General features: G+C 44.0%; 1 protein-coding gene across 3 annotated transcripts in view; it reads right to left on the bottom strand.

Moving 5' to 3' along the window:
- Positions 1 to 13708, bottom strand: part of rps6ka2 (ribosomal protein S6 kinase, polypeptide 2) — a 182713-nt gene that overhangs the window by 40126 nt on the left and 128879 nt on the right. The window lies entirely within an intron of this gene.

The following is a 13708-nucleotide window of genomic DNA, read 5'->3' as shown; positions in this document are numbered from 1 at the left end:
GAACGAGATTGCGAATACAAGCGGCCGAAATGAGTTTTCTCCGCAGGGTGTCCGGTCTCTCCCTTAGAGATAGGGTGAGAAGTTCGGTCATCCGGGAGGGGCTCAGAGTAGAACTGCTGCTCCTCCGCGTCGAGAGAAGCCAGTTGAGGTGGCTCGGGCATGGAGGCGTCCAGGATGCGTCCTGGACGCCTCCCTGGTGAGGTGTTCTGGGCACGTCCCACTGGGAAGAGGCCCCCGGGGAAGACCCAGGACACGCTGGAGGGACTATGTCTCTCGGCTGGCCTGGGAACGCCTCGGGGTCCCCCAGGAAGAGCTGGTGGAAGTGGCCGGGGAGAGGGAAGTCTGGGCCTCCCTGCTTAGGTTGCTGCCCCCGCGACCCGACCCACGGACAAGCGGCAGATGACGGACGGACATAGGAAAGAGGTGTCAATGGACTTTGAGGTTCACTGTATGTCCATTTTACCCACTGAACTGTTATTCAACTGTGACAAGGTAAATTTGGTTCTGCAATCAATGACCCCTTTAATCAAATTCTACATTTACTATGAATAGACTGTGTCTCTACATCTGAATTGCAACTCATTTCTTTCTTACACACACTGTACTGTACTCACAAACTGGAGAGACTTTGGTCACTCTGTTTTCATGAATATATAATCTGGGTCTAACCAGGGGCCTGTTCTCCGTACGTCGCTTATTATATCCGAGATCAAATGACACATCCAAGATGACATCATCTTGCTAATCATGATCTGGCGAATTTGGTTCTTCGAACACCCATGTTGTTTATAATTAGTATAGCTGGATTGAGTTATGCGTTGGTCTAAAAGGGGGTATGTATCGATAGTAGAAACCTTGATCAGCAACGCTGCTACTGGCTGCTCACATAAGTCTATGGCTGCTCACCGTGGCCAAAATGAGCGCCCTGTTTTTTCCGCAACACAGCAACAGCTTGCTCGAAGGTTACTCCGAATTTGAAGATTTTATCAGAACGCCAGGGAACACCTCAAAGTCTGCAAAATCCAAGAAAGAGGGCTGGCAAAAAGCAGACCAAATTAAATGTAGATGAGTGACAATGCGTTTTATCGCTTATTACAGTAAGCTAGGCCTATGTTTTTTTTATTTTCATACTTTCATATTTTCATTTATCATCTTTAATGTCATATGATGTGGTTTCAACAAATGTATTATGTAAAGGACACCCTCACAAAAAAACTATAGGCTATCCTCTCAAAAAGTATAGGCTAGCTCGCGTATCGCGCTGTGCTTAAGGAGCCTATCTATCACGCAATAAACAATTAATTCGGTTTCATGTTAAATTCTGCTAATTATTCTTGCACCTTCTGCAACAGGTTCCTGTAGTAAAAAGGGACAAGACATGTCTGTGACAGACTTCCTGTATCACCTCTGCTTGTAAAGCCTCAATCTCATCGTGTTTACATAAAATAAACCTGCTCCCGAGCAGGTTTAAGCTTACGGACCTGTTGCTATGACAGCAAGTCCAGGATGAGCTTCGAAGAACCGAACAATCCAAAATAATAACAAATCGTCAACAATCAAATCCAGCTAACTGAGTTAGCGACGTACGGAGAACGGCCCCCTGGTTAGAGTTTAGATCCTTTGATGAATCTTTTACATTAAAACATAACTATTAGTGTATACTCACACAAAAAATGCCACAGCCATCAAAACAAGAACACTCATGAATCAAGAACCAACATTTTAAAGTGAGGATTAATCGGAAAAAAACTTGTGTAGGCTTACGTGTGGCCTACAAACACAAGCTAAACTTGGCATGTGACTGCCAAGTATGCTCTGACCTGGTGCCTGTAGCCTCGGGGAGGGAGCTGCTCTGAGGTCTTGGGGTGGTGCAAGGACTGGGGTCTATTTCCACCTGATCCTGTTTGCTCAGCTTTTTGAAGAAGTCTGCTATCTCACCCCTTTTTTTAATGTTTGAAGTGAACCCTAAGCAAAAATAACATGTAGGCCTACACATCCAATTACCCACATTTGAGTACAATCTCAATCTTAAACATATCCCCATTATTATCTTCAATCAACTACCAGCCTTTAAGTTACTAGATCATGGCTAGCCATGAGCGAAGCAAGTTCAGGCATGGCACTCAGGCAGCGCGCGTCATATCACCCATCGCCGTGTTTGTAGCTCATATGCTTAGCTCGACAGGCGGCGCTATAAAGTCACACACATGCACGCACACGCATCCTCGATTACCTTGTGTTCTGCACTGCTGCCATTGCTGGTCGCTTCCCGTTCTATGTCTTGTGTTAGCCTATTTGTCTTTCGTGTTTCCCTGTCCTTCTCTTCGGACCCGGACAGCGTGTCCGTGTTTTGGGGATCTGGAAGAAGGTTTCAAGCTGCTTCCTGATGGTTCTCCGTCCTAGGAGCCCTGCACCTATGTGGTCTGTGAAAACTCGGGACGCCGAGTCAGGGCGCAGTTCCCGTTTGGCCTTGATCGGCCAACATTAAGGACTGTCCATTGTACAAGATGGGGTTCGGCCACGAGGAGCTGTTCCTGTTTGTTCCTCGAGTGCGGTGAGGCCATTCCATCCGCGCCACTGTGTGCTCCCCCGGGGAAAGGGAAGCCCGTTTCCTGTGCTGCCCAAGGCGGACCGCGTCCAGGAGCCAACCACGAGCACTTGTGGCATATCAGGCATGAGGAGCGAAATTTGCAGGTACGGACGTGAATCACGTTCATGTTTCCTCAGTGCGCTGACCTGTTGGACAGGCGTCCGATCATTTGCGGCACAAAGTCGGAGACTTGTGCTGCATCAGAAGCATCCCAATCGTTGTTGTTTACTTGCTAATGTCCTGACTCGTGGGTTTTATGCCGGCTGAGCCGCCGACGGTTAGTCATGTGTGCAATAGCCTGCGCTCCGAGAGCCGGGCGTCGTGGATGCACTCCTCCAAAAAAGTAGCAAGGGTTCAATCATGATGGGGCTTTTCAAGTATCTCCTCTCCGTTCAGACTAGTCTATAAGGCGTAGCCACACGCTAATAGTCGGGCAAGAGCGCCTTACAAGTGACCTGCCTGCTCCTCATGGCAGCGCAGTGGCCAGCATTAACGGCTTGATTCCACGCGGGCCCTTTTCATGTGTTATGCTCGTGTGGACAACGCCATCCATATGATAAAATCGCAGGCGCGTGGCTGGGCAAGCGGACATGAGCGAAACGTTCAGGTCCTCGCCACCCGTCTCAAAGCATCTGTTCAGTGTGCGCTGGCGTGGGTTCGGGTGACATGCGGCTGCTGCAGCAGTCCGCGCATCTTCAACACGCTGTCGGGAGCGCTGAGTTGATTTGTTGAACGAGCGTTCTGCACTGGACGATTTTAGTAGCGGATTTTCTGTGTTCTCCTCCGGTTGCATTTCCGTGCTGTATTAGGGCCGGGTGGTTCCGTCACAGTGCTGCTCTACTTTTAATCTTTAGATCCATAGACGGTTATTGTATGCACCTTCTTGCCCCAGTAAATACTCGTTTGTATGAACTTCCATGACGAATAAAGCTTATTCTGATTCCGAATCTAATTCTGCAGCAGCACAGCCTATTACCCGCCTGTCACTACATAAGGTTGGGTGTGTGCACTTCCACATTAAAAATCCTATGACTCTGCCTGGCTTCAATATTCTATACATACTGTGGTGCGTTCTATGTGAGCCCTCTGCCTGTAAACATGTCTGTGCTGTGCCCTTTCATGGTGCACCGTATGAGTCCCGAAAGCTGCAACCGTTGTCCATCAAAGCATTGGTGGCAGGTGTCCAGTTGTACGTTCGGTGTGCGAATCCTTCATCATGCAGCCTTCTGGGGAGCCCGTCTATCCGTCTTGTCATGAGCAGTGCACGGAAGCAGCGGCCAGAAAGCAGATAAACTCCCTATCACTCTCCCTTTACTGTGTCGGCTTTACGTAGACGTGCTCTAATGCGCTAAGCTAGCCATCAGAATCCACAGTGTCTACATGGGGATATCCGTTGAGATGCCCTGGACTCCCAGGGAACAGCGGATGCTCCGCTGACACATTTGTTCTCACATCCTCATGTAACATCCCATGTCTGCGCACACACGCACCTTCGCGTACATCCTTTGGGTCGCCGAAAGGCGCTAGAGGGCAGGTCTCTAGAGGTAGAATAAATCTGCCCTGTATGGATGAGAAGGCTATCAGAACATCCAACGCTGGATTTCTCTGTAGATTCCCCGTTGCCTATGCGCATGCATGCTGCACGCACTATGGCTTCTGTTGGAGGTATCTCAGGATGTACCCCGGATACCGGCCAGGGAACAGCATGCCGCTGACCCACACACATACCTTGTTCCTTCCCACTGGATAACATATCACTGTGTTCCAGCATAGCGTCTTGTGCTGCCTTCGTTTACATCCTGGGCTCAATGTCGATGGGCCGCTAGTGTCAGCGATGCTCTAGAGGTGGCATCTGCCCGCGTTGGATGAGAAGGGTACCGGAGAGATGATCGGTGTATGGGGCTGGTTGCGGGCGCACATCTCGTTGAGCACTGGGTCTGGACGGGACGTGTGCGTGGGACGATTCCGTAGACCGCGCATCAGATGGTATGAAACATGATGGATGTGCACACATAGCCTTAGTCATCGTTAATGATAGCATGACCTGGGCATCCAGAAAACGCCTTGTTTTTCGTCACTCGTAAATTAGTGGGATGTCATGTGGTCCTCCTGTGACACAGGAGGAGCGACGCTCCGCTCTACACATAGTATAGACTGGCGGAGTGTCGGTGTTTTGGGGATTTAACTCGTTGCTGGGAGCAGGGAGCGCTTCCCCATGTACATGCATTCCGCCAATGTTAAACTTATTTTTCATGTACTGTATATGAATAAATGGTGAAATCAATCACGTGAGTGTCTTGACTGAACTACTCTGAAATACGTATTACAGGGTAGCTATCTGACTGCAGTGTTAATCTTTTGTAACGTTAATAGATTGATAAGGCATCTCATCAAGGAATCTTAGCAGTTAAGGTACAATGATAGAGTAGCAACCCACACAGAAAGACGTGTGTTAGGCTATTAGTTGGTTGTTTACCAATAGTGTTCGCAGGGTCCGACATGCCAATCAACCTGCTGTCTGCCAATCACGGGAATGCCCGGAATGTTCGGATGCCGAAGTGGTTGTCGAAGGGGCATGGAGGGGGGTTGGGCAGGGGGGATGGAGCATTCGAAGTTAAGACCGGGTTTTGTGTCTGTTCTTTCTGTTACGTCTGGGTTTTACAAGAGAAGGTCACTATTGTTTTGTGGGTTACCTTTCTTTTATTTAGCTTGGGCTAGGGCCAAACAGCTGTTTGGCTTACTAGTAGCCTGTGTACCGTGTGGTTAATAAACATCAATTCGGGAACTTCATCTTATGCCTGGACGATTGTTCTTTTCTGACCTGGTCAGGTCATTACAATAGATTTCAAATGGCTAAATAATACTGTTGATGAAAATGAAAAAAACTAAATTGAATCAACTACACCGCAGTACGACAACTGCGCTGTGCTATGGTAGTGCTAAGTGCTAAACAAAAACAGAGACATTTCTCTTATCTGAATCTGTTATGGAACAATTGCCAATATGCATATTTTTCTATTACTCTGCGGCCCAGCAACTCAACTTTCATAACATTTTGTTCAGGAAGCCTCAACCCCAATGCTAAACCTTAAAACGATAACTGTAATATAATGCTCTTGTCTTCCATCGCTGGCGCTGTATCAGACGCTGGCGTAGTGATTTGTGACTGACTGAAAAGAAACGCTTTTAACTAGATAAATTAAATGTCAATCAGCATCCAATTGCCAGGGATAGCGGATGACATTTTGGGGTGTTACCTGGGGTGGCCAGTCCGATATCAGGGGGTCCAGTGCCACCACGGCCACCCCTCTGGCTCCGCGAGTGGCTGTGAGCACATACAGGGGCACCATACCGCAGATGGTATTTACCAAAAGTATGAAAGTATGAAGATTCGGGTCGTCACTGACAGTGCCAGCAACATGATCAAGGCGTTTAACCTCCTCCCTGGCACTGAAGAGGAGGCAGAGGGTGAAGTGACCGCACATGCCAGCAGCAGCAGCGCTGAAGATGGAGAGGAGGATGAGGGACCACCTGCATCCTCGCATATCCAAGTGGAAGAAACAACCACCAATGTAGAAACCATGATAAATAAGTACTTTTTTTGTGTCGAATTTACATCTGAGATGCCCCATTCACATGCTTCAGCTGGCGATCAAAGACGCCGTTGACGAGCACGACAACATTACAGTTTTTCTCGATTGGTTACACACATTTTCTGAATGCATACCTCATACTCTCAGAACTCTACACACAAATCAAAAAAACACACACACACAATGGGCAAAACCCCTCACTTCTCCTGCAAAATTAAACTTAACATTCAAAACAATGTTATTTAATCTCAAAATACACAGAAATACACGGTAACAAATATATTTTACGTATTTTTCCCAGAAAAACAATGTACACAGTGTACATCCCAACCAACACAAAGTTGCACATACAGTTGTCTACATACAAAACAACAGAATAATTTACTGTATAGTGTATACAGTTACATTATTATTATTTTTCTTTGTATTTGCCGTAATGTTATGGCGTTATTTTCTAGGACCATGTTCATGATTTCAGTTTCCTGTTCAGGAGACAGAAGACGTTACCGACCACCTTGTGTTGGTAATCTTTCAGTTCTGCCAAACAAATAGTAAAATACTGTAAATACTGTGTAGGAATACAAAGTAGGAATACATTTTCCAAATACTTGAAACATACTTTATTTTTACAGTCATACAGAACAGTCCACAGGCAATACTGTACTACTGTACTCATTGAGTACTGTATTGATATGCAGTAGGCCTACTTCAATTTTGTAGTAAGAGTAGATTTCTTACCTATTCTCATTTCGGAAAGTCCGGATGATGGATGCTACAGTGTACCTGCTCAAATTTGGCTGTACTCTTTGCCCAGCCTCCCTCATTGTTAGACCATGGTTGACCACATGGTCAACCAAAGCGGCTCGGATCTCATCAGAGATTATGGTCCTTGGCCTTCCTCATCCTCGTCCTCCTCCTCTTACTCTCACTCCTCTGCCTCTGTTTCCAATGTTGGCATCCATTGCTCAAAAACAGAAGAGGTCACCTGTTGCCCTTTTATGCTAAAGCTCTGATTGCTAATTGTAAAACTGTGTGACAGGTGTTTGTCCATGCGATGAGTCAGTGTGCGTATTTGAATGGCAGTGTGTTCCTTGTGAAAACAAAATATTTTCTTCATGAAAATTGTGCCAAATGCAGAGAATTGTGTGTAGTGTTTTGAAACAAGTGTGTTTTAGAACTGCAATTTGAGTGTAAAGCAGGAATTGTGCTTGTAGTTTAGCAGAATTGGTTCATGGGGTTGGTGCATGAGTTACATGTTGTGGTCATTGTGTCTCAAGTACCAGTATTTGTGTGTAAACAATTGAGAAAAACTGTAATAGGCTGTTAGTGAAAGTCGGGCACCTGGTGAAAAGTGTACGAAAGAGCACCCTGAACTCCGAGAAAACCGACCGATTAGGTGTCCGACAACTGCTTGCGCCACTCGATGGAGCAGCCAGCTGCGGATGATTCAGTCGGTCATCCGGTTGTTCGAAAAGGAGCCGTTATGGCAAAACAAACTCAAGTCTAATGTTGCTAACATCACCCTGAATCAAGTACGGCAGCTGACCCACCTTGTCAGTGTGCTGACACCAATATCAGACCTCACAGACAAAATGCAGAAGGCAACCTGGGGATGATGCAGGCAACCTGGGGATGATCCTCCCTGCTGTCATGGAAATCAAAACCCTGCTCTGCGATGGCACTCGCTGTACTTCCAATGGGCAGAAACGTTGGCAAACAACGTGTCAATTCTCTATGGAATATATACTATACATCTCATTTTAGCATCAGTGTTCGATCCCCATTTCAAGACAGAATGGATAATCCGAGATGAGTCAGTATGCAACAAACGCAACTTCCTCATCAAAGAAACCGAGGAAATTAACGCTCCCAGCCGAACACCCTAGACCGACACCCTACCAGCTGCCGACCTGAATCCCGAGCCTGAAACAAAAAGAGCTTGCCTGTTCGGGTCATACTTCAGCGAGCCGCAACGTGTAACCGGAGATGCCAAAGGTGAAGTCGAAAAGTACCTCTCATCTCCGAGACAGAACCCGGACGCCGATGTCACTCGATTTTGGAAAGAAAACTCGACGTCTTTTCCCCACCTGGCTAAAGTAGCTCGCATTGGGCCTCATTCACCAATATCTTACTAAGTTATTTCTTAAATTTGTTCTTAAGAAAGTTCCTAAGAGAAATCTACGTGTGATTCATGATGTGTTCTTAAACAGCAGAATTGTTCGCAGGTGTGTTCTTAGAATGATGAATCCCAATATTTCGTAAGTTGAAAGCTTGTGCCCCGTTGCTCCTATTTAGCGTAGGTAAACACCCCGTTAATTCCCATAAAAGGGCATGATATGGCAGGGCCGTGTGCACACTCAGAGAAATGTCAAAACGACGTGGTAAAGAGGGTGGAGGCCTCGACAAAAGACAGAAAAACTTTAATAATTCTGAAGTGGAGGTACAGCTGCAAGAAGTTAGCGACAAACAACACATCATATTTAATAGCGTCAGCTGTGGATACAAAGCAGTAAATAAAACCGATGCATGGAATGCAATTACTCATGCAGTGAACGCTGTATCTGGAGAAGTGCGCAGAACTGATGAAGTGAAATTTACATTTAGTCATTTAGCAGACGCTCTTATCCAGAGCGACTTACAGTAAGTACAGGGACATTCCCCCCGAGGCAAGTAGGGTGAAGCGCCTTGCCCAAGGACACAACGTCATTTGACGCGGCCGGGAATCGAACCAACAACCATCTGATTAATAGCCCGATTCCCTAACCGCTCAGTCATCTGACCTCCTGAAATGAAATGGTTTAACTTTAATCTGAATTCTGAAGCAAAAAACCATATTTCAAAACATAGCTTAGAAGATAGTTGACTGTTACAAAATATCCATGAGGACTGCTCTTGGTAGCCTAAAGCGTCCCAACAGGTACTCGTTACTCTGCAAATAAATCGGTATGGTCACGGAAGATGCGTTCCCTCCTCGGGCCGATCTGCAAAATTTTGCAGCAGCAATAAACACGCCATTGTGTGATGTTGTCTTAGTGTGCGGAATAAGACTACTTTGGGACTATAAATACTGTGATAAGTCACTTATTATTGGATGGCAAGGTTCTCCATTAACATAATTGATGTGAATTGAAGGCAAAGCAAGGCTAATTAATTTAAATAGGCCTAGTACAATTCATACACCATGGCAATTCAAAGTGTTTTACAAACTAGAGAGGGTACAATTTCTGGGGAAATTGTAGGGTGTGCTTGCTTGCGTCGGTTGCACAGGGGTCCGTTTTATAATGACATTTTTACAACTGATATTTCTGTATATTTTATATAAAAATGCATAGGGCCTACTTATTATTTATAAATATTACATAGATTTAAAAGCATCTTTTTGCTGCTCATTTACAACTCAAAATACGAGTGAAGTGTAGAATGAAATATGATGTCTTCTCATTTCCCCTGCAAGAGGCAGCCTCATAGCTGAATCAAAACGAAGAAATTTGGCAGACCGGTGTAAAAATTGACCTAATATCTATGACTTAAACGTCCTTTTAAGTTTTCCCTTCTCGTGATATTTTCAGGCATTTAGCCTACTCATATTGCATTCATTCATTAATAAAGAACCCCCTTTGAAGATTATTCTACGACGTTACCGGCAGTAGAAGATGGAATCGCGATTCAAACAGTACCATCTGCTAACTATGCCCCCAAAAACGTAAATAAGCTTGACATTTATTTAGTGGAAAATCGCTCATTCATTAAAAGCTCACTGGTAGCGATCATTGTCAGTAAAAACGCAAAATGCGATATAGCCCTGTGGAGAAGCTGCCCCAGTAAATTGTACTACTACAGTACAGTATGCCTACTAGACTACTGCTGTGTTCGTCTTGGTAGCGATTGCGTTGGATGGTTTAGGCTGAAATTAATTATGATCATGAACAGATTGACAAAGTTTAGGCTGTGGCAATGAAGTTCAGGTTTGTAGTCAGATAGTTTCACCTATTGAAAGACTTTTGATTTAAGTAAGGGGAGTGCCGAACATGTTCTGTCGCCGTTTGACTTCCTAAACAGCTGTGCAGATGTTTTTGTAGTGTGTCTCGCGTAGGCTACAGCGTTGCAGTGAGCAACACTGGTTTGAAACCACAGGTAATGATAATTTCACCAACAAATCGTTTACTTGTAATCTAATGTCATAATAAATCCTACAACGAAAATGTATTTGTGAGGAATGTTTATTTTAACGATTGAAAACAGATGCATCATAGACCACTGTAGTATGTGTTGCCCGGGCAACAGAGGCTAATGTCATGATGCTAATGCTTCAGTGAAATAGTAGACAACAGTTTCCGAAAGTAGATGTGGGCCTACTTCCTTAATAATATCAGCTAATATTGTACATTACATTTCACAATAGTGTTTCACATCACAAAGTAAAATGAGTAAATAGTTATCACCCTGGCCTCTTTGCTTGTGGCGTTTCTGCAGCTGCCTTGCAGTAAAGCTATAGTTAGCCTAGCTATCCCCCAAGTTAACAGATGCGAAACAAATGTTCTGCACGTGTGTTTTCGTGACGTTAGTGACGTAGTGACGTTAGTAACGTCAGTGACTGTGGCTAGCAAATTAGCCACCGTTAGCTTCACTCTTCGCCACAAAAACTTAACTTGAGCCTAAACCATGCAACGGAACGTAAATAAAAATACAAGCAACTCAATCGCTACCAAGACGAAACTTTTGACACCTAGGTTGTCAATGTAGGCCAAATATTGACGAAGATTTAGGGGGGCAAAAAGAAATAAAAATAATAATAATAATATATATGTGAGAGAACAAAGGTTGTGCCCTTGCCGAAGGCAAAGCACACCCAACTAGAGAGGGTACAATTTCTGGGGAAATTGTAGGGTGTGCTTGCTTGTGTCGGTTGCACAGGGGTCAGTTTTTGAATGACATTTTTACAACTGATATTTCTGTATATTTTATATAAAAATGCATACTTATTATTTATAAGTATGCATGCGATTCCAAGATGGAATCGCGATTCAAACAGTACCATCTGCTAACTGAAAATATGCCCCCCAAAAAGGTAAATAAGCTTGACATTTATTTAGTGGAAAATCGCTCATTCATAAAAAGCTCACTGGTAGCGATCATTGTCAGTAACAACGCAAAATGCGATATAGCCCTGTGTGGAGAAGCTGCCCCGGTAAATTGTACTACTACAGTACAGTACTAGACTACTGCTGTGTTCGTCTTGGTAGCGATTGCGTTGGTTGAATTGTATTTAACGTTCCGTTGTACGGTTTAGGCTGAAATTAATTATTTTCATGAACAGATTGACAAAGTTTAGGCTGTGGCAATGAAGTTCAGGTTAGTAGTTAGATATACTTTTGATTTAAGGGGAGTGCCGAACATGTTCTGTTGCCGTTTGACTTCCTAAACAGCTGTGTAGTGCTAGATGTTTTTGTAGTGTGTCTCGCGTAGGCTACAGCGTTGCAGTGAGTAACACTGGTTTGTGCCCTTGCCGAAGGCAAAGCACACCCAATAATATATATGTGAGAGAACAAAGGCTGTGCCCTTGCCGAAGGCAAAGCACACCCAATGAGTAAGTGTAGTGTGTATTTATTAAAACAAATAAACATTTAATTATGTGTAAAATAATAAAAAAATATTAATTGCAAGATCATAAAGGAGACGAAAACGGTATAACTACTTACAGTTAGGTCCATAAATATTTGGACATTGACACAATTTTCATAATTTTGGCTCTGTATACCACCACAATGGATTTGAAATGAAACAATCAAGATGTGCTTTAAGTACAGACTTTCAGCTTTAATTTCAGGGTATTTACATCCAATTCAGATGAACGGTGTAGGAATTACAATACATTTTATATGTGGCCCCCCCCTTTTTAAGGGACCAAAAGTAATTGGACAATTGGCTGCTCAGCTGTTCCATGGCCAGGTGTATGTTATTCCCTCATGGGAGTTTGTTATTTCATTAACAAGGAGCAGATAAAAGGTCTAGAGTTCATTTCAAGTATGGTATTTGTGTTTGGAATCTGTTGCTGTCAACTCTCAATATGAAGTCCAAAGAGCTGTCACCATCAGTGAAGCAAGCCATCGTTTGGCTGAAAAATCAAAACAAACCTATCAGAGAGATAGCAAAAACATTAGGTGTGGCCAAATCAACTGTTTGGTACATTCTTAAAAAGAAAGAACGCACTGGTGAGCTCAGCAACACCAAAAGACCCGGAAGACCACGGAAAACAACTGTGGTGGATGACAGAAGAATTCTTTCCCTGGTGAAGAAAAACCCCTTCACAACAGTTGGCCAGATCAAGAACACTCTCCAGGAGGTAGGCGTATCTGTGTCAAAGTCAACCATTAAGAGAAGACTTCACTAGAGTAAATACAGAGGGTTCACCACAAGATGTAAACCATTGGTGAGTCTCAAAAACAGGAAGACCAGATTAGAGTTTGCCAAAAAACATCTAAAAGACCCTGTACAGTTCTGGAACAACATCCTATGGACAGATGAGACCAAGATCAACTTGTACCAGAATGATGGGAAGAGAAGAGTATGGAGAAGGGAAGGAACTGCTCATGATCCAAAGCATACCACCTCATCAGTGAAGCATGGTGGAGGTAGTGTTATGGCGTGGGCATGTATGGCTGCCAATGGAACTGGTTCCCTTGTATTTATCGATGATGTGACTGCTGACAAAAGCAATAGGATGAATTCTGAAGTGTTTCTGGCAATATTATCTGCTCAGATTCAGCCAAATGCTTCAGAACTCATAGGACGGCGCTTCACAGTGCAGATGGACAATGACCCGAAGCATACTGCGAAAGCAACCAAAGAGTTTTATAAGGCAAAGAAGTGGAATGTTCTGCAATGGCCAAGTCAATCACCTGACCTAAATCCAATTGAGCATGCATTTCACTTGCTAAAGACAAAACTGAAGGGAAAATGCCCCAAGAACAAGCAGGAACTGAAGACAGTTGCAGTAGAGGCCTGGCAGAGCATCACCAGGGACGAAACCCAGCGTCTGGTGATGTCTATGGGTTCCAGACTTCAGGCTGTCATTGACTGCAAAGGATTTGCAACCAAGTATTAAAAGTGACAATTAGATTTATGATTATGTTAGTTTGTCCAATTATTTTTGGTCCCTTAAAAAGGGGGGGGCCACATATAAAATGTGTTGTAATTCCTACACCATTCACCTGATTTGGATGTAAATACCCTGAAATTAAAGCTGAAAGTCTGCACTTAAAGCACATCTTGATTGTTTCATTTCAAATCCATTGTGGTGGTATACAGAGCCAAAATGATGAAAATTGTGTCAATGTCCAAATATTTATGGACCTAACTGTATTTTGCACAAACATGTAATCTCTCAATTGTGCGTAAGAGTGCGTACATTCTGTTCTTACCTAAGAACAAATCCCAAATAAGAAAACATTGGTTAATGCCAGAATCTTTGTGAAAAATGCATAAGTTGGGTTTAAGAGCAAATTTGTTCTTAAGAACATTTGGT

Source organism: Osmerus eperlanus, chromosome 6 (genome assembly GCF_963692335.1).
Source record: "Osmerus eperlanus chromosome 6, fOsmEpe2.1, whole genome shotgun sequence".
Lineage (NCBI taxonomy): Eukaryota > Metazoa > Chordata > Actinopteri > Osmeriformes > Osmeridae > Osmerus > Osmerus eperlanus.
Note: the sequence above shows the minus strand (reverse complement) of the source record. Positions and strands in the feature narration are given on the sequence as shown.